At 35.7% G+C, this 19,654-nt stretch overlaps 1 protein-coding gene and 1 non-coding gene across 4 annotated transcripts in view; one reads left to right on the top strand and one right to left on the bottom strand.

Moving 5' to 3' along the window:
• Window positions 1–19,654, bottom strand: part of LOC138716340 (long-chain-fatty-acid--CoA ligase 5) — a 245,667-nt gene that overhangs the window by 105,025 nt on the left and 120,988 nt on the right. The gene's annotated exons all lie outside the window — the stretch shown is intronic.
• TRNAT-CGU (transfer RNA threonine (anticodon CGU)) lies at window positions 18,404–18,477 on the top strand. Its single transcript has one exon. It is a non-coding gene; the product is annotated as a tRNA-Thr (tRNA).

Raw genomic sequence — 19,654 nt, 5'->3', positions numbered from 1 at the left:
AAAGGTTCTCAGGCGCATATTTTTGCAGCGAAATTTGGTGAGTGTTTTGAAGTGAATGACGGGAATATCATATGTAAATTATGTAATACGAACATACGAGGTGACAAGCGATATTATATACGGAGACAATGCAGCACAAGAAAAGAAAATAAAGGAGGAAACTCAAACCCACGAATAACTATGTTATTTTTTATTAATACATCCGCCTGTCATAATAGATGACCATATAGGTCAGGAAAACAATTAAAAAAATGCACATATTGAATAGAGAAAAAAATCAATACAATAGGTATTTTGCACATAACGAAAGGTAGTACGTAAAAATAAATCTTTGCAATACTATTTAGCTTATATTTACTTTTAGAGCTGTCCAGATTTGTTTATGTTCAGCTTGTTATTCGCGTAATCGATCGCAGAACCAAGTCAATGTCCTCATACTAGCTCACGTCCCCGGCCTCTGTCCATGCTGCAGTCAACATTTGTAATCGGTCCCCAACATTACAAGTCTACTAACAACGTTTGAGGCAGAATTTGGTTATAATAATGAATTTTCATTAAATATAACCTAACAGGATAAAACTGCAATGTTTTATTACAACCAATGATATGACCACAAGCATAGAATTAAAAAAAAAAACAACATTGACAGAAATATCATTGAATCTCTCTTCAGTTCTGGCTCGCGGTGGATTTTGGTTTACTTCGATGGCTGAACATTTTTATATTCTTTCCCGACTCACTTTATAATCATGAGCTACACGTGTAATGACGAAGATCACTCATATGGTTAAAGTACAAAGTTGCATCGGTAAGCTAAATAGCTCATCATATTCATTTCATTAAATACTATCTACTTTCGAAGAATGGCTGTATATTGATCGCTTTTAGGGTAAGGTCAAGCTGTAAATGTCACTGAACATTAATTTCATGTGACTGAAAATACTGAGCAACTAATAACTTCGTAACATGAAGCAACTCCTAAGTACTGAAGAGACGAAATAAGAATTCAATACATATCATTTTCACCACTGTTATCCACGTTCATGGTTTGGTGATTTAACTTAAGGGGTTAGGTACAGCTTATAGCAGTAAAATTTTGGAAATATTGAACATTTTTTCCTCCATTACTGTACCTTGTACAATAATGAAAGTTGGTATATTTAAAACACTGTCCTTCTGCTAGGCCTATATGAAAAAAAATATTTTTACGATTTAAAAAAATTATTTACATTTTTTTAAATTCAGTTCACTGTGCAATGATGAAGAGTTTCCCCACATAACTCAAAAAATATCCAACATTCTGTGATGGAATTTTTTTGTGTGTAGGCCTATTTATACATGTAATATCAACAATATGACGCAAGCTCACTCCTCTACCTTTGATAGATTGTCTGATAAAAAATAAATTTGTTTAAAAGTGGTCAAATATCAGTATTTTCTTCAAACACAAAATAAAAAAAAAATTATTTATTAAGGAATGTAGTTGAAAGAGCATGATATTGTAAATATGAGTTTCAGTAATAAAATAAAAGAGAGAGAACATGAAAAAGTTAACAAGATTATGAGTTATGAGAGAAACGTGTCATCACTGCACAGTGAACTGCCACCATTTTTAATTTTGAAAAAAAAAAAAAAAAGTAATTTTTTTTTATTGTAAAAATATTGTTTTCATGTAGCAGGAGGACAGTGTTTTACACATAGCAATTTTCATTATTGTACAGTAGTGGCAAAAAAAAAAACCGGACCGACTCTTGTAGCGGATTTAAGAGCCTTGTTCACTCCAGAGAACGATAGACTGGTAACTAAGACTTTCGTGGTTCGAATCCTGCCTGGGAAGGAAACTTTTTTTTTTTGGTCCTTATTCAAACTTATTCCAAATACTTTTCGATTGCAGCGATATTTTACTACCTAATGAACTTATTATTCTCAGAACATGAATTTTACCAGCAGTCGAAAAGTATTGGGAATAAATTTGAATAAGGAACAAAATACAGTTTCCTTCCCAGGCAGGATTCGAACCACGAAAGTCTTAGTTACCAGTCTATCGTGCTCTGGAGTGAACAGGGCTCTGAAATCAGCTACAAGGGTCGGTCCGGTTTCTTTGCCACTACTGTACAAGATACAGTAATGGAGGGAAAAAAATGTTGAATATTTCCAAAAATTTTACTGCTGTAAGCTTTACCTAACCCCTTAAAGGTCTGATTTTGGTTCTATTAAGAAATTGACGTTATTTCGATAACTTGTAAATAAGCTACCAGTTTCCGAAAATAAAAACTGTATACAGGGTGTATCAAAAATACGTGTACAAACTTCAGGCATGGGTTCCTTACACCAAAAGAAGGAAAAAAGTTGATATGAACATATGTCCCATAATCCTTTGTTTCCCCGTTAGGAACTGTTCAACACATTGCTAAACTCATAAAATGCAACACACAAAACTCATAACCAATGCTCGAAATGTCCTCCTCTTGCTTCTAGACATGCATGCACTCGTCGAATCATGGACTGTCGCACCCTTTCAAATACTCCGGGATGATGTCGAATGGTTTCGCAAGCTTCCATGACACGTCGATGAAGAGTTTCATGATCCAGGATGTCTGCTCCATAAACCAATTGTTTAAGGTGCCCCCAAAGATAAAAATCCAAAGGATGAGGTCGGGAGAACGTGCTGGCCATTGAACTGGTCCTCCTCTGCCTATCCATGTGTCATGGTAGACATCAGTCAGTGTATCTCGAACAAGGCGACTAAAATGTGCTGGAGCCCCATCATGCATGAACCACATGTTTTGTCTTATGTTCAGAGGCACATCTTCGTGCAGTAATTCTGGAAGAGTGTTTTGGATAAAGTCTCTGTAGATAGCACCTGTAAGACGTGCTGATAGAATGTATGGACCTACCAGACAGTCACCTACAATTCCAGCACACACATTAATCCTAAATTGTTGCTGATGTCTAGCCTGAAATACAGCACGAGGATTACGATCTGCCCATACGTGTTCATTGTGGAAATTGGTAATTCCATCTCTTCCAAACGTTGCCTCGTCTGTAAACAAAACTGATGAGACAAACAATGGATTGGCTATTTGTGCTACAAACCATCGGCAAAAGTTCTCCCGTGGTGGATAATCGGCAGGCCCTGCACACGTTGCAAATGATACGGATACAAGAGCTGCTCGTGAAGTACCCTCCATGCTGTACTGTGTGATGTACCAGTTGCCACAGCCAATTGTCTTGTACTGATACCTGGATCGTCTTCGACACAGTGTAAAATGTCTTCTTCGAGGTTCGGCGTACGAACAACTCTTGGTCTTCCTCGATCACCAGTCTGTGGTGCAACGGTTCCTGTCTCAGCAACGCAACGATACACAGCAACAAAGGTTTGATGATTCGGTTGTCTTCGGTCTGGAAACGCCATTTGATACAGCCGTACACCCTCGCGTCCATTACCATTCGCGCGACCATACATAAAAATGATGTCAGCCTGCTCACGAAATGAATATCGTCCTGCCATGGTTGAACGAAATACGTTAACTCACTCCACGTTCACAATTGCAACGTTGAAGACAGACTAATGACAAATGACACATGTAAACAAGTCTCCATGGCAACACTTCGCCATCTGCAATCCAGTTCTGATACAACGAGGCACAGCCTTCTATGAATGAGTGCATAAAGAAATGAAGTTTTGAGGTTGGACCTCGAAGGCCGTTGGACGCAAACTTTTAGTAATAAATGAATAACGGGGAAACAAAGGATTATGGGACATATGTTCATATGAACTTTTTTCCTTATTTTGGTGTAAGGAACCCATGCCTGAAGTTTGTACACGTATTTTTGATACACTCTGTATATGGGATTTATTATATTTTAAGTTTAGTTACGAAACAAATTGATATTTGAGCGTAACTCATAAAACGAATTACGATGTATCATACCTGTGCATCGCTTAAATGCTTCAAGACAGTCTGTCATTTTTCAGACCAAACTGCAGAATTACCCAGATCTAACAATGTATGACAACACTGATTTGTTATATCACTTTAAGTTATCAATTAGTCCGTTTATGGACATTTGCGTTCAATTTATCATTTATGAGTGACTATAGCCGGAGATGTTGGATCGCTCGAAAGTATGTTCAAGGACTAATGGAACGATAACCAACACTATCTTAAACGTCACTTAAGCACCATTCTGTAATTCAGTTAGTTCAATATTTGTTGCCTAACGATAAAATAATTAATTTGTTGGTTCGTTTTCTTGCAAACCTGTATGATTTTTTTATCACAGAAGACACTAGAGCAGTGATCGCCAGCACTAGCTGAAATGAGTAAAGGGTAAGCAGAGCAATTTAATATGTCCCGTCGTGCAGCAGGAAGAGGGAGAGAGTATACCCGCCAGCAGCCATGATGCACCATAGTGCAGTCTTATCCACGGGTAAGAGACGCTAACCCGAGAGTGCACTGTGCTGATGACCGCTGCACTAGAGATAAGTGAAAACTTTCACTGCTAAAATTTCAATAATTGGTAAGTACTTTGAACATCTGTTACACACTTAACATTTAAAGAATCTCATTAAAATACACTCTATCTTCGTTAAGGATGCGTTCATTTATTATTGCATTGAAAGAAAACTAGATATATCGATCGTCTAGTTCAAAAGTGCGACAACTCAAAAAAACAAGTTTTGAGATATCTTCAGTTGAAAGTTTCAAATAAATTACTTAGAAAGAACAGAGTTCTGGTTCATAACCACGAGAATTAGAAATGAGTCAGTATTCAGGACTAGTATATCACAGTCTTCCAGATCATTATTAATACTCGCACATTTCGAAATGTACTAAAATAATGAATTAGTAAAGTCCATAGTTATAATTATTTCTAAAGCAGTCTATTTAGTTTTTTTTCTTTATGGTTGTAAATATGACATCTCAATACTGAATCGGAAAGAACTTCGAAAGGGGCTTTCAGTAGTATAAATAACTAAAAAATAGCAATTTTTGAGTTGTCGCACTTTTGAACTGGACGATCGATATGTGTTTCCTGAAATTTTATAAATATGTGTCACAACATCGTGCACAAAATATATGGAACACCGGAAAAAAAAAAAAGACAAACTTTTACACTCATAATTATTTACAATCCTACAGATAAAGTCTATTGCGTGATTTAACTTTCCTGTAAAACTGTTCAAGTAAAATTACGGCATTTCTGAAGACACTGGCTGCCAACAAAATATAAAACAGATTTATCTTAACCTTATGATAACCGAAGTAATGAGATAAATATACAGGTCCACGGTGAAGATATACTCAAATAAGATCAGGTTTGTACTACTATCGATCACAGCAGAGTGATTCTCTACCATTTTCTCAAAAAGATTAAAAATGGCAGTAAACTGTTCTAAAGCTTCACATATCTTTGAACAATACAGACAAATTTATTTTATCTTTTAATAAAGAGAAAGAAGCAGTTAAGTAACATAGTTTTCAGTTTCTGTGCTTCTATTTAATAATGCAATTATTTACTAGAGACTGCCTGGTGGAGAGATTTACAACTATGAGAAGAAAAGAAAGCGCATGACAATGTCTACGAAGAAGCATTTTGTATAGCAGGTCGCATCAGACTTTTTCCATGAAAAGAAACGTTATACGGAACACATGTGGTAGTTTGACGTCATCACTATCTCGCTCAGTATTATCCACTTTGCACGCAACTTCATAACCTACCATCAGCTAATTTGTTAATACTACTAAAATAACACGCAACTAAAATGTTTTGCATCCTCTTATAGCAATTTGATGCCAGAAAAATTAATCACATATACTAAGGCTAAATGCCAAGAACTCAAAAACATGTTTTTTTTTATTCGTACTTGAAAATGAACATCACAAACACTTCAGAAGAGATTGTTGCCAGAACTTTCAGTCTTCTTGCTTGGTATGAGATCAAGTCTTAAAGTGCGACGGACCAAAGCTTAGGCCTACTTCCAATTAAGCACCTATGGATTATGAAATCGAACTACATAATCGGTTATTTCAATATTATATGACCTACCAACTGAGTAGATAAATTGAATCGCTCCTTGGTCCAAAAATGCTAAAGTTGAGAAACGCTGAAAAAACTATTCTGTGTTGCTCATATTCATTAAATGACTTTATTAGCATTATGATGCCACAGACGTGATAATAATGCATCTACATAACATATAAATAACAATAAAAATTATTTTCTGCTTATGTTATAAGTAGGGCTCTGAAGATGAAGACCTAAAAGTTAAAAATGACAGTGGGTATATATAATTAGTTGTGTGTTAGAATATGTAAGGTAAGCGTCTGGTTTACACTTCTTTAGAATTCAAAGAGACATTGCTCAACACATGGTATTTCAAATGAAAATAATTGTTTCTTGTGTAAACCGCGCCACAGATTTTGTTACCTGTGGGGAGGGTACTGTAATATTCCTTTTGTTTACGTTTATTGTCGAAAAATTGTGAATAGATTCCGGAGTCAATGTTCACCAGGCGTAACAAAGTACTTAGTGATAACGAGGATTCTACCTGAGATAGAGGGAATGTTTGCTTAGCTTGATCTATACAACGTTGCAATACTAACTTTTAGGTCTTCAACTTTCGAGCCTTAGAGCGTATTCCGAATCTCAGCGCTGAGCAATCTGGTGGCATCACGGTGTTCCGAATTTCACCGATGGCTTCACTGATGCTCCACCGGTGTCGCACCGGTGCCATCAGCTTGCAAAGGTGGTGGCAGTCTCCATCAGCCGCCATCAGTGAATCTGATTGGTTCTTGTATAGGGCGGGAATTAGCAGACGAATGACATCGTGCACTGTTGTGTCATGGCGGTGTGTTCTGCTTTAGTTCTGCTGTATTGTTTGTAATGAGCACAACGTAAAAACAATATGTTAATGGCTTATGAGCGAACATGTCAACGGACCAGTTATTACTACCGGTTCAAGAAATAAATTGTTTATGCTCTATTTTCTTTGAGCGAGATGGCAGTATGAAAATTTCGCAAAATTTTGCTAGCGTAGCACAGACAACAACTTATACAGTCGCTATGACAGCCATCGATCCTTCCAGCAGTTTTGTTCCTATTTCGCTGAAGCGTGACGTCATTGTTGTCCACCGGTCCGGTGAGATTCGGAATACCCTGTTAGTTATAAGTTCCAAAAATCCTGGATTTAAGCCCATTTGAAAAAAAAACGTATTTTTTTTCTGAATATGTTTACGACAACTCGATACATAACCACAATAAAATCTTTAAATACATATACATATATATGGGGCAGAAACGTGGACATTACGTCGAAGCGAAGAGAAGCGAATAGAAGCATTTGAAATGTGATTTGGGGAAGAATGGAACGTGTGAAGTGGACAGACAGAATAAGAAATGAAGCTGTGCTGGAAAGAATGGGTGAAGAAAGAATGATGCTGAAACTGATCAGGAGGAGGAAAAGGAATTGGTCGGGTCACTGGCTGAAAAGGAACTGCCTACTGAAGGATGCAGTGGAAGGAATGGTGAACGGGAGAAGAGTTCGGGGTAGAAGAAGATATCACATGATAGACGATATTAAAATATATGGATCATATGAGGAGACAAAAAGAAAGACAGACAATAGGAAAGATTGGAGAAAGCTGGGTTTGTAGTGAAAGACCTGCCCTTGAGCAGAACAATGAACGAATGAATGAATATATAAGAAAGTGCCTCAACTTTGAGTAAAACAGGATGAACCGTAAGTAATATCATTAATTTCACCGGGTTATTCTTCGAGATATTTGAAACAAAAGAGTTTAATACAATTTTGCTCGTTTTTACCTCCTTTTTGAGATAGAAATTGTTTTGTATGAAACATTTCATTGCTGTTTTGGGAAAGCAATTGATTTAATTCCCAATATTTTCAGTTAATTTAAGAGAGCAATGTATTATGATAGCAAATGATTGAAAGAACTTTGAAATTATATCGAAAGTATCACAAATATATTCCTATTTATATACAGAGTGGAAGGATACAGATGCATCAAAATTTAAGAGATATTTCTACATGTTAAATGTAACAAAGCTTTTATTACACTTTTTCTTCGATGAAGCACCGTTAAGCAGGAAAAAATAATCTTTGCACAATGTTTGCAACGCTCTATTGCGGTAATGGCCCGAAAGAAATGGCTGATTGCTATACAAGCAGATTGGTAAAAATAATCTGAACAGTTAATGTCTTGAATCTTTTTTTAATATCAAACCGTTTAGCCATGAATTTAAATCGAATAATTGCGAAAATCGTTAAAATAAATCTTGCAACGCACCACACTATCGCATGTCACGGACCGAGTACAGCAGAGGGGGAGGGGAAGGTAAGAGATGGGTGGCCGCGCTGGTTAGAGCTATTGCAGTAGCCGTGATGTTACCAAATCCTTCATAGAAACATAACGATTTCCTCTATAAAACGGTGAATGTTAGAGAAGAAAAAACTTATTTAAATTTTTCAAAACTCTTCTCATGATCTATTACCAGTTTCATTTTGGTGCAGAGGTCACCATCCACTCTGTATGTATATAGATGTTCATACTCATTAGAGATAGATATTTCTGATATACGGACACGTTGCATGACTCGCATGACGTGGGACCAGCACGTGGCCTAAGGGAACAAAGACCACCACGTTGAAAACGAACATGCCCTATGTGGAAAGGAACCCACAGTCTTGTCTCTCTGCCCATACAAATGCTAAAATTCATATCTTTGTAGCTAAAGAATGAGAGAGAATCTATAAATTACTCATATTTACAACTCAACTCTGATATTTTTAAGGGTTAACTAAAATCGTGTTAATGAGTGGTACTTTTTTTCAGCATATAAATAGCAAGACTGTTTCTTCCGTGAAAGCGAACCTTATTGCAGCAGGATGGACAGGCTGCTCCCCCTCATAATGTGAGAGCGTCTGTTTATGTGCAAAATGTCACGCTGCAAAACAGAGCTCGATCTCGATCTAAAAGTGTTTCACCGCACGGTGAACAAATCTTTAAGAAGCCGATTATCAAGGTCCTCGGAACGCAGCAGATGCAGCCCGCAGGTAGACACATTATTATACCCAGAATAGGTTCTCCTGGCAACGATACTTGGATTGACTTTTATAACGTTGTGAGACATTAAATCTGATTACATATTCAGGAAATACTGTATAAGTACACAGTATACAAAGTGCATAAAAGTCTAGTACACAAAGTCTGAGGCAGGGAATCTAATTCTTATAGGGTTAGGATACAAATTAGATTTACTTTAAATGTTATTTTAAGTGATCGTGCTTCATTTAATTTAGGATAATCCTTAGTTATATACAGGGACATAATTTTATTTTTACAAACATTTCTGATATTAACCTATACCTTTGAATCAACGGTTGCTATCCCCTTCCACGACTGGAGTTCGATGGCGTAATATACAAACAAATCACTTTACTAGGTATATGAGGGAACAAAAGTAATTCATCCATTTACGTAAACTACGAAATATCACGCTTTTGAGTTTGATAATTTTCATTAGGTTTTTGTTTAATCAGAATACAGTACAGTATTAACAATAAGTGTTTTTACTCACGAACTGAGCTGTCCATACGGACGTATTTATTATGCAGTGTATATTATAGTGTCTATAGCACATTAGCGTACACTATAGAGAATGAAGTTAAATTGAAAAATAATCATAATATGGATATTTAAACACATTTTTCAAAATGGTGGCGGTTCATTTCGATACAGGCTTCAGTTCTAATGTATGTAATTCCAATTACCAGTTTCGTCCTTCGTACTAGTAACTCATGTTGAAATAATTCTGTACCTACTCTGTAAAAGAGTACCTTACGTACTGTAAATTCAATCTTCACTTCTGCTCGATCCGAAAAGATAAAATTACTCAGACATGCTATCTACTGTCCGTCCAAGTGGTTATGTCGCAGGATCGTAGAAAGGAGGGAAATCACGTGACAGTTAATTACTTAACGAGGCCCTTTTATTTAAGTTATTTAAAACAATTGTATGGGTATAATATTACTTAGATGTACAATTCCTAACAGAAATTAATGTTCTCAGAAAAGAGCTAAGGCAGCCCAGCCACTAGTCTTTACAGAGAGGGAAAACCGGAATGCGACGTAGGCAAATGGACGACAGTACCTGTGCGAAAATGATGCAATATTGAAAGCTCTTTCGTCATTGGAAAACGCGAACATATTTTTGGAACGTACTGTGACGGTAAGGCTAATATGACTGTATATGCGGTCTTGGATCTGTGTGGAAGACGGTTGAACTTCATTAGTAGAAGGGGTGGGAGTGAAGCACATTAAAAAACTCAGGTACAATAAAAATTGAAGTAAAAATAAAATGATGTCCCTGTACATAATAAGCAATTTAATACAGTTGTATGAACAAGTGTTCATACAACTGTATTAAAATGCTTATATTGTATATAACTATCTCACTCATGAACACTGTTGTATCTGACCTAACTTATGTAAATTAATTAGGATAATCCTTGTTAATATTATTTCATTATTATTTCAGCAGCAGCAGTAGTATTATCAATTGTAATTTATTATTAACTGCATTTAGTATTGATTGTCATTATTTAGTGTTAGTTACCACTGCCAACGGGTATTTATTCATTTTCAGTGTGAATAAATTGATACACATATTGAAGTTCCTTAGTTTTCCGTACTGAGGCCAGATTATTGCTAGCGGGAATAATAGGGAAAAACTGGTTATATTTATTGCCAATATGACAGTATTGAAGTTTTAAACAGATATTATGAATACTCATTACCTACAGGATTTTCCAGTAAGTTTTATAACATTGGTATTATTATCCATTATATTAATAGGTTGAATTAATATAATGTAAATTCTTTGCAGACACGCACGGCTGAACTAGATATACGGACCCAACAAAAATATCTTGTATTATATACGTCTAAGAACTTACATACAGCTAAAGCATCAATGATCTTCACAGTAGTCAATATGAACAACAAAAAATAATAAGCCTCCAAAAACTCCAACAACATACAATCCCACATTACAGATAATCAGTGAAAGTGCGTCAGAAAGACAGTGTTTTTTAACCAAGAAACAGTGATAACAACCCAATTTTACCACATAACAGGCTAACATAGCCAATCATAACATGATAAAAGTGCCATAGTGTTTACAGTGTTTTATAGTATTTAATAGTGTACATTTTATTTTATTTGTTTATAGTTATGTGTCTTAATATTGGTTTTAACATAATTTTCCATTTACCTATGTGTGCTTTCAAAAGAAAGACTTTTAACAAAATCACAACAAGCAACCCCACACTGTATCAAGTACATTTTATAGTAATTGTAGCTAAATTAAGAAACAATGATAGGTCACAAGCACGTGAATAACCCACTACATAATAAGAGGCTAGGTCTTTACAACACATACTGACATATATATCTGAAGATGATACACACTGCGTATCGAAAACGTTAATATAAATCTAAATATATAAGATAAGCAAAGGTGGAAATAAAAACTGACATTGTATTACATGCTTTTATTTAGCACCGAATTTTCAAGAAAACTAATTGTTCTATGTTAATACAGATGGTTTCACAAGTGTGGATCACGCGGATCAAACAGTTCATCACAGAGCTATAAGGATTTGTAGGCGGAGAGAAAACTGAAGGTCCACATTATCGTTGGAACTGGTGTCGTTGGCTAATATATATTGACAGTTGCTTGCTTATACGGCACTAGTAATTCGTTTTGCGTACGGCATATTATGAGTAGGCCTACATATATTTGAGAATACAGAGTCTCAGATTCCTTTCTTCGGTAATCAAACTTGGTCGACCTTCAAAACTTGTAAAATCATCAGGGAAAAAATTATAACTAACTACAGTAGGCCTACATGCTCCGTATTCACATGATCGTATTTTACTGAAAGTGACCACAGAAATAATATATTTACATACGGCTCAAATTTATTAAATTACTCTTTATACACACATATATTGACAAAATATATTACGAAATTCTACTCAAAGAAGTAGAAATAACAACCATTCTCGTTAAAGTTAATAACTGCAAGTATATGTCTAATTGAGAAATATTTTGCAAGTGTAATGAACGCAAAATGTTAATAATTCTTCGAAGTACCGGCTTCGAGAGACAAGAAAACTAATGAGACCTCTGAAACGTTTGATACAGGGCCGTAAGGAGAGTTTTTGAAAGGGAAAGTTTCAAAGGAGAAAAAATTCCATATACCACTGTAGTTTTTTCTACTAAACTTAAAAACAAACTGTTTGTTAATTACAATTTCGCGAGTTAAAATTATGTATCACTGGCATTGTATGTCATAATGAATTATTTCACTATTTAACTTTCTAATTTGCTGATTCTTCTCAAATGGGCAAGGGTTAAACCCCCCAAAATCTCCTCTTATTGCATGGCCTTGATTTGGCAGGTGACATTCATTGCTAGCTAAAACGAGCCACCTGCTTCAACAATAGTCAAGGATTGTAATTGTGAAGTTAAATACAAATGATGGAGACATTTGTTTTATTTTTTGTTAATAAATATCACAAAACGTTACCAATAATGCTACTTTTCTCCATTACATTTCGAAGATCTTGTATTCTTGAATTTAAGCAAGGTGGCATAATTCTATTGTGAAATTATGTCCGTAGTTTCTTCAGCGAGTTTGTTTTTATACTGAATTTTATGTTTGGCCAGAGATAACCTAAATATGCGAACGAAAAGAGAAGAAGAAGAAGAAGAAGAAGAAGAAGAAGAAGAAGAAGAAGAAGAAGAAGAAGAAGAAGAAGAAGAAGAAGAAGGAGGAGGAGGAGGAGGAATAGAGACAGTTTTAAGGGTTTTCTATACAACGCCGTCATAGGTATGCAAAGTCGGTAAATAGGGGTGAGAAAGTAGTTGCCTGCTTATTAGGAGTTGGACAGTTAATTTCGAAGGATCGTTACGAAATGCTGGACATTAATATTAATACATCTTTGTCAATTCTAGCCTCATTATGCATGCATGCATGCATGCATGCATGCATGCATACATACATACATACATACATACATACATACATACATACATACATACATACATACATACATACGTACGTACGTATACAATCATACACACACAGCATGCACTTACATTAACTACATTTTACACACATTTCCATATTCTTGCATACATTCATACGTTACAGATTCACATGATGCATAGATCACACAAGAAAGACAGTAGTTGCAGGAAGTGGAATTATTATTATGAAAAATTTAATTACTCTTTAGTTTTAGTAGTACAAAAGTTCCGAGAATAAAAGAAATGTTATTACCTTCTAACTAATATTATACTTGTATTACATGAGTCATTCTCGAGTTTCGCACCAATTCCTGTCCGTGGCAAATATCACTACTATGTTTCATATTTACTAGGCCTGTATAAATTAAATTTTAAAATAAGCAGTTGAACACAGAGAATTATTGGAACAACATTTTAATTGTGCTTCAAAGTATTATATAGGCCTATATTTATTATTTCCATAAGCTAGTTGAAGTATTTGTAAATAAAAATTGTCTACAACCACAAAATTCAAATAATATCGCTTTATTACTTCTCAGATGGTGGGAAGATTCAGATGCTCTTGTTTGAAAACTAACTCCTACTAAATTAATACCAAACCTAAGCACTTTACGTGCTCACACTATGAAACTTAAACTTAGGAAGTAATTTTCAAACGAGTCATAGAATATTGATGTCCTTGGTGTTATCTAATTATGTCTATGGTAATTTATATACTGTATATATGCAATTTGTTTCTGGACTCTACTGTAGAGTGTGCTCTTATCAGAGCATATTCATCCCATACATATAGGTGGAAAGAAGAAGAATTGCTTTACACTGTGTAACTGTACTTGAAATGTTGCATATATGAAGCTAGGTTAAGTTAATTGTATGACCTTTGAGTTACTTAATATTTTGATAGTAATAGTAATACTGAAATGTCAATTATTTGTCAGTAAATGTGCGACTTGTTCCTTTGTTTATATAACATAACCTCAACTTAATACAGGCATTTTTTAAATTATAAAAAAATCTAAACATTAATCGAATGTCCCATGAGTTACTGTCTTTTGTGTTACCATAAAATAGGAACCAAAATGACTGGGTAACATCAATCACATTTAACATTTTAATTAAATGCTCTGATAAGTATAAAAAGTGAGTGCAATAAACCAGTTAACTTAAACTGAAGTGTTTCAAGTAATCTGAGGAATTTATAATTTTTCATTTCTGATCCTCTTTAATGCTGAGAACTCAGAGATGACTCATATATAAGCCGGAGTTTGTCAGTAATAGCGACTGTTAAACACCAAACGTAAGACCTTAATACTAAATTAACAAATATCTCAAGCCTAAAAATACTGATGTTAGTATATCAAAATCCTAAAATTTTGGAATATGTATTATAAGACTTTATTTCGTTAAATTCTATCGTACCTGGTTTACATTTTTCGACCTATTATGAGTCATCCTCGGAACTGGTCATTGTTGGTCTTGACGCCTCTTGTTTTGTTTCCTGTGAGGGTGTGTTTGTGTGGTGTAATGTCGAGTCAAAATGTGTGTTCTGAAATTGAGTTGTGTGTTCAGAATTTCATTGGAGTGTGTTACACACACTCTTTGACTCCACATTACACCACACAAACACACCCTCACAGGAAACAAAACAAGAGGCGCCAAGACCAACAGCGACCAGTTCTGAGGATGACCCACAATAGGTCGAAACATGTAAATCAGGTACGATAGAATTTAACACAAGAAAATCTTATAATACATATTCCGAAGTGATACAGTATTAAAAGTTGTGTAATCAAGATGTATTTTATACCTAAAATTTTGCAAGATTTCTGTTCATTTCTAGAGACTATAGTAATTATTTAATGTAAATGTTTTATCAAGCTGTGTCTGTACGTTTTCTGTATGAAAACTTGTTGAAAATTTGACAAATTTTCTTCGCAACACCAAAACATCTGCCAGGGCGTGAGAGGCCGAAGAGTGAAAAATACGTGAAGACGGTTAACACGAAAGCATAAACATGCAACATAAGTGTAGTTATTCACATAGTACCAGTGTCAACACTATACAAACCTTTAAGAGTAGCGCGTAAAAATATAAATCATGGGAGAGAGACAAACAGTGACAGTTTGCTATGCTACCTCATCAGACATATAATTGCGCCACTACTAGGGCCAACTGCCACAACCTTAAATGCCAGATTAAACCCCGCACAGACAAGCCAGCTGGACTGCAATGCCAATTATGCAAGTTAAAATAGCTCGTTACTTCGAAATGCCTCACTGATGATCAGTCCTGTGAATTAGAAACTAGGGTGCGATTAGAAGCTGAATTACACAGACACAAAATACAAAGGCTGGGACTTTAATACTGTCAACAATTTGTTTATTACTAATACAAAAGTGATAACTGTGTGAAACTTGTACAGTCCTTCAATATAGTCACCAAAATTGTCAACAACTCGTTGCCAGAGTTGTGGAAGTCGTAGTATTCCTGTAGCAGCGCTCGTTGCCAGAAATGTGGAAGTCGTATCCCTGTAGCAGCGTCTCTCCTGTGTTTCTGATGGAGCGATCTACTGCCTGCACAATCTCGGGATCAGTGCGGAATGGACTTCCACGAAGTGGTTCCTTCATGTTTGGGATCAAGTTATAATCATAGAATCTTAATCCCGGTGAATATCGTGGATGAAGAATCAATTCCCAACACAATCGACTGTACAGATCAGCTACAGGATGTGCCACGTGTGCCCGAGCGTTATTCTGAAATTGATGGGAGGGTTCTGAAAAAGTGTTGCCGCTTCCTTCGCAACGCTCGTCTTGCTGTTGGACCGCGGGCACACTGAATTTTCAACCAACTTCGCTGTTTGTTTTGTGAACATGGCGAAAACACAACAGCTTAGATCGGTAACTCCCACACAGGACTATCTTCTTCTCGCCACAGCGCATTCGCTTTGAGTCGGAAGGGAAAGTCCATTTACTGTGAGGTAGGTTAGACACAGACTAACATATGGTAGAAGTGAGAATAATTAATTCCGTCTCATTTCGCTTCCATAGCAGTGTTGCCACTATTACAGTTCTAACCCATGTATTCTCTTTTACAGAAGCATTGCCTATACAAGAGCTTTACGAAGCTATTTATTTGTTTATGCTCGACCATGCCGAAATGTAGTAATTATACACCTGGTAGCAGTCCTTTAATGCATGTCATTAAAGTACAGCTACTCATTAAAGTACAGGTGTTCAGCCAATGACAAGTCAGCTTTGTACCGTTATAAAACCTCAGCCAATGACAAGTCAGCTTTGTACCGTTATAAAACCTCAGCCAATGACAAGTCAGCTTTGTACCGTTATAAAACGGCAAGTATCGATTATTCTAGGATATGCACTCGAAAGAGAATTAGCGAAAAGTCACGGAGGCTGGAAATCCAATACTGTCGCAGAAGGTTATGTTCTGTTACTATAATAATTAGAGTTAATTGTAAATAATATTCAAATAAATTCAATTTGTCATCTCGTTTTTCAATTCCAAATCAATTTTCAGGTTATACCAGAGTGATGTTCACCTTATTCTGTGCCAAGTCAATGAAATTCGGCCTCGGAAAAAATCAATACTTTCGCGTCTGCGCACATCTCACAATTCAGGTCAGTTCGCATATAACCATAATTTTGAATACTTTCAAGTTAGAAATATGGTCGAGCATAAAAAGTCGTATGAAACTTGCCTATAGTGGTAATTAAGACGCTCGTATGAAAATTATGAAACTCGCTTGCGCTCGTTTCATAAACAATCATACTTGCGTCTTAATTACTACCATTACAGGCTCGTTGCATAATGTACTATTATGCTCAACCATGCCGAAATGTAGTAATTATACACCTGATAGCAGTCCTTTAATGCATGTCATTAAAGTACACCTACTCATTAAAGTTCAGGTTTTCGATTATTCTCGGATATGCAATCGAAAGACGAGGGAAACGTCACGGAGGCTGGAAATCCAATACTGTCGCAGAAGGTTATGTTCTGTTACTATAATAATTAGCGTGAATTGTAACTAATATTCAAATAAATTCAATTTGTCATCACGTTTTTCAATTCTAAATCAATTTCCAAGTTATACATTTTCTGCATTACATCAAGGTCAATGGCATTATTGTTCCTCGGAAAAAATCCATACTTTCGCGTCTGCGCACATCTCTCAATTCAAGAGCTATGAACAAGGTCACTTCCGATCTTCTGTCAGATACAAATAAAGTGTATACTTCTGAATAATTTAAAGTTAGAAATATGGTCGAGCATAAAAAGTAGTATGAAACTTGCTTATAATGGTAATTAAGACGCTCGTATGAAAATTATGAAACTCGCTTGCGCTCGTTTCATAAACAAACATATTTGCGTCTTAATTACTATCATTATAGTTTCGTTGCATAATGTACTATAATGAAATCGTACATGTAATGGGTGATTGCTTATACGTATCTGAAGAACCGAAACATGGCTTCTTAATTAAGAGCCAATAACGATAGCGACACTATTTAATTAAGGCTTAAGAGGTATATTCACAAGGGAGCGGGACCCCTCCTTGGTATGGTCAGCATGACACCAGACCACATCTTATCACAAAACACAATAGAAACACGATTAGGGACATACACCCAGTCACTGAGAAGAAGAAAGAAATCTCTTCCGTATTAGAAATCGCCAGATTTGTAAATAGTGCCGAAGCAGAAGATGCTCCTTAAGTAAGCTTCTAGTCAAAAGCTCGGAAATATCTATTTATCAAATACAATTCCAGCACATTATGTAAGAAATTTAATCGTGGTGAATTGCTAAATAGCTTTTTATAATTAATATAATTTACTTTAATTTTACATAGGCCTATATGTAACTGAACTTTATGAAAGTACAAAAATAACCTTAATTACAACCTAAAAACTTGTCGAACTTCATATCTTCTACACAAATAATCGTGAATTTTGATTAAATCATACATTTTATTATTAACTGAAATAATTAATAATAATAATAATAATAATAATAATAATAATAATAATAACAGTAACAACAATAATAGACTACAGTGCATTTATATATTTAAAATAAACTCGCGACATTTTAATTATTATTTGAGGAGAAAAATTCGCTCTGGCGCTGGGGATCGAACCCGGGTCTCTTGGTTCTACGTACCAAGCGCTCTGGCCACCGAGCTACGCCGAATCCAATCCACAGCACCGGACCGAACCTTTCTCCTTCAGTGTTTCCCTTTGTGGCCGGTGCTGTGGATTGGATTCGGCGTAGCTCAGTGGTCAGAGCGCTTGGTACGTAGAACCAAGAGGCCCGGGTTCGATCCCCGGCGGCGGAGCGAATTTTTCTCCTCAAATATTAATTGTCAACATTACAGATATTATTCTGTAGGACAAGTTAATAAGAAACCTTTAATATTCACGACATTTTGCTTATGGCGAAAAACTTCGATATTTCGGCCTATAGGTATATTGGGTTATTGCGTAAGTTCGTAGCGTTTTTGTTTCGCGTGTTGGTACTCCGGTTGTTATAGGTTTATTTATCGATTGCCATTTTTATTTGAAGTTCAATTGTTGTGCTTGAGTTTTCATATTGAAATTTTCATTTTTGCAGATAGTGAGTGGAGCCGTGGACACTAGAAAATGAAGTGTCAAGTGGAGAAAGTAGAACATTTCCAACATATTCTTCTTTTTGAGTTCAATAGAGGGAAGAGGCGGCCAGAACAATGCTATAGGAGAGAACACAACAAGAAAAATTATTTTCTCGTTTTAAGGAGTGTCGTTTTGACGTTAGTGACACTCCACGTTCAGGAAGACCTTCGGAGTTTGACCACTTGTTGACTGGAACAACCACTGCATACAGAGTGCACAATGGGCCAATGTAAGACTAAGTGTGTCGGTCCATCCCAGGTTCGGTCCTTTAAAAGGTAGCTAGCCAAAAACACCACTGAGATGATGGATAGCAATATCTCAACTACAAAATTTAACAGCTTAATGATATAAAAGAGACAATAGAGCTGGCCATGAAATTGGAATATTATACCCATTACATTTTCATCTACTCCCGCGAGTATAGACCTACTAACACAATTAAAATCATTTGAGGAGCATCGTTTCAAAACGTATTATGTGCAACTTAAAAATTTTTACACGAACGAGGAAAAACTGTATTACTCGTAAACCGGAGAAGTTTTCAAAACACTACACAAAACCATTTTTAAGTACAGACTTCACAGCATGAAAGATAAATAAATAGAAAGTAACAAATTTAATTTCGTCCACTGGGGGACTTAATACGTTTTGAAACAATGCTCCTCAATTTTTTTTTCGTTGTTGGTAACTCTATAGCATCTATTGGATGCTTTATGGTTGTGCTAACAGATGGAGTTATTTGTCAACAATGTTCTGGTTACTGCCGAGCGACAGTCCTGATGTATTTTTATATTTGTGATGACTAGTTAATTAATATTAACCCGGCACACTCACAATCACACTCACATTCATACAAATTTCCAG

This window comes from Periplaneta americana, chromosome 16, assembly GCF_040183065.1.
Source record: "Periplaneta americana isolate PAMFEO1 chromosome 16, P.americana_PAMFEO1_priV1, whole genome shotgun sequence".
NCBI classification, from domain to species: Eukaryota; Metazoa; Arthropoda; class Insecta; order Blattodea; family Blattidae; genus Periplaneta; species Periplaneta americana.
Note: the sequence above shows the minus strand (reverse complement) of the source record. Positions and strands in the feature narration are given on the sequence as shown.